The 2,950-nt window shown below is 33.8% G+C and overlaps 1 pseudogene; it reads left to right on the top strand.

Moving 5' to 3' along the window:
* Positions 1 to 271: 271 nt before the first annotated feature.
* Positions 272 to 1,356, top strand: LOC149236210 (putative pentatricopeptide repeat-containing protein At5g08310, mitochondrial; annotated as a pseudogene).
* The last annotated feature ends 1,594 nt before the right edge of the window (positions 1,357 to 2,950 follow it).

The following is a 2,950-nucleotide window of genomic DNA, read 5'->3' on the forward strand; positions in this document are numbered from 1 at the left end:
ACTTCCATTCTTACCCACCAAACAATGGAGTAGTCTACCTAGGCGGTAGAATGGCCCGTTTTCCGTCACCGGCCGGAAAATCGTCCAGCTCCGGCCACCGGCAATCCCTCCTTCTCGGCCACCCTCCCCTAGCTTCGCTACCTTCCTTCTCCGCCACCTTCCTCTGACATTCCCGACATTCCCTGACAAAAGATCCGATCAGGCTGGCAATCCTGACATCCCCTGATAGATCGAGTCCGAGCTGGAGAGTTATTGCCATTGGAAATTCGAAATGAGGAATTGCACGGGCTGCTCACTCACCTTCGTCCTGGACTCGGCACCTCCCGCTCTGCAATTCCTCCGCTCTGTCGATAAAAGAAGTTGCCCAACGTCGGCTCTCAGGTTTTTCCAATGGGCGAAACTACAACCAGGGTTCAAACACGCCCCTTCAAATTATGACAGACTTGCCAATATTCACGGCCGCTCTAAAGACTCTGAAGCCTTGAAGAGGGTTTTGTTAGAGATATCAGCTGTGTACAACACTTATTCTGCCAAAACTTATTCTTTCGCCACTGCCTGGCATGATGATCCAGATATGCTGAATGAAGTTATGGAAATGCTTGAGAAGCTGGAGCGTCGTCCCAGAAGAGACGCTTATAAAATATTTATTGCGGTTCTCTGTCAAAAGAATCATGCCAATGCAGCCTTGGTGGTATTGGAAAAGATGGGAGTAGAGGTTGTGTTCCGAGAATGCAGACTTATTGCCCACTTATCCAGGTGTACTGTCAGAACAACCAGATGGATAAGGTACAGGAGATTTTTGTTATGTTGAAAGACTGTCCTCCTGATCCCATTTGCTTTCATATTGTTTTGAGTGCACTTTGTAATAGGAAACAATTTGCAAAAGCAGTGGAATTTCTTACGAGAATGGTTAATATGGGCTGCAAACAAGATGCAATTACATATGATATAATGATTTGTGCTGCCTGCAATTTAGGGAAAATCGAAGGTGCGCTTAAGCTCTTTGATAGATTGAAAGAAGAAGGGCTTACGCATTTGCATCATACTTACCTGTATATTCTTGAGGGACTCTACCAGATCAGAGGTTTTGACCGAGCACATTCGTTCCTGATTCAGCACAGTGGAAGGAATCAGACAGTGGATTCGATGAACTATATACATTTAATTGGACTTTCTCGCAAATCAGGTCAAGGGCAAATAGCAGGCAATCTCATGAAGGAAATGAAAGCTAAGGGCTTTGATTGATGCAGCTTAAATGAAACAAAAACGATCATAAGGATAGTGTAGAATGTGTTATATAGTGTAGAACGTTTTCATGGGCTGTACATTAATCCAGTGAAGCTAAGGAAATTTTATCTTCGGGTCCGCTTTTCATGGATGGCTAAGTTATTCCACAGTGGTTAAATACAACAAAATAGTGCTGTATTATTAACTTAGTGTTTGTTGTTCATGGTATTTTTGGAACAAAACTGTGTTTTATTTTCCTATGTTCATGGCTTAAAGCAACATGATAATATTTTTGTGTTTTTCCAGTTTCATAGGTGGAGTGTGCACTCTGAATGTAAGTTTCAAAATATGATACTCAGTTGTATTCCAAACACACGATGCCTTAATTAGTAGTTTTGTGTGAACAAATCGAGTGACTCTTATTAAAAACTAAGTAGTTTTTTGTGAACAAATCCAGTGATTGAGTATAAAAAATTACCATGTATGATCACTGCTTTTGCAACAAAGCAATCTTCAATATATCCATGTGCTATTTGGTTTTGTTTCATATGAGAAAATATAAAATCTGCAGGTTCCCTCTTTGCGTTTGCTACTCTACAGACAAAATGTAAATTAAGTTGTTAGTATAGCTTCTGCAGGGCTTTGTTTCCATTTGCTGGATTTGTATCTGGAGGTTTTTAAAGAACAGTAAGATGTATCTGGTAATCTTTTCACAAATTTTATTGGTTATGTGTTGAGGCCTGAAATTTTCACTATTCAGGGAGATGTTCACCTTTCTTCATTCAAAATTTTCCAAATCAATATACAAATACATACTATTTTCTATATATTAGATTTTACTTATCCATTACAATAAAAAGGCTAATCTGAAATAGCTTATATGCAAATAGCAATGTTATTCTAGAGTGGTTAAATACAACAAAATAGTGTTGTATTATTTTTATTTCTTATATTTTTTACAACTATTTAATTATTATCACTTATAATAATATAATTAAATTTTAAATCAAATTATAATACAAATTTTAAATATTTTTTTATAAAATCATATTTAGAATACACCAATGTTCTCATCGTTTTTACTTCTAATTTTATGTTTGTTAGATAAATCGTTATAGTTGGATAGGTAGCATGAGTCTTGGATGAGAACATTTTCAATTTTTGAGTTTCATTATAGTTTGAAAACTCAGATAACTAAAAGTTTAAAGTTTTTCCATTGATGTATTTTCGTGAGTGACACACCAAGGCAAACCAAAACTATGTTGTATGCATTCAATAAACAAAACTTCAACTTTATCAAGGAAAACAATAAGTATTTATGCTTTACTTGCATTAATGTGAAATGCTATTCTAAAAACCCCACAAAATATAACCACAAAAATCACTAGTAGCTATTTCACATTAGCATTATTCTGAAATAAAATCTATTCACAAAACATAATGCCAAATTTTTTAATAAGCTATTTACATTAATATAAATTAATATCTTAATATAAAAATATGTTTATAACAATAATATATCTATAAAATTTTAATTTTAATTTTTAAAATGTCTAACAAATCTTAGACCATAATACTAAAATTATTAATAAATTGTTTAATATAGAAATATATTTATAATAAAAATATATCAATTAATTTATAATTTTAATTATAAATTAATTTTTATTTTCAAAATAAATTAAAATAATTTATAATTATATTAATCTTAATCTTTACAATA

This window comes from Pinus tabuliformis, chromosome 8, assembly GCF_031772625.1.
Source record: "Pinus tabuliformis cultivar Carrire ecotype Pingquan chromosome 8, CPIR1, whole genome shotgun sequence".
Lineage (NCBI taxonomy): Eukaryota > Viridiplantae > Streptophyta > Pinopsida > Pinales > Pinaceae > Pinus > Pinus tabuliformis.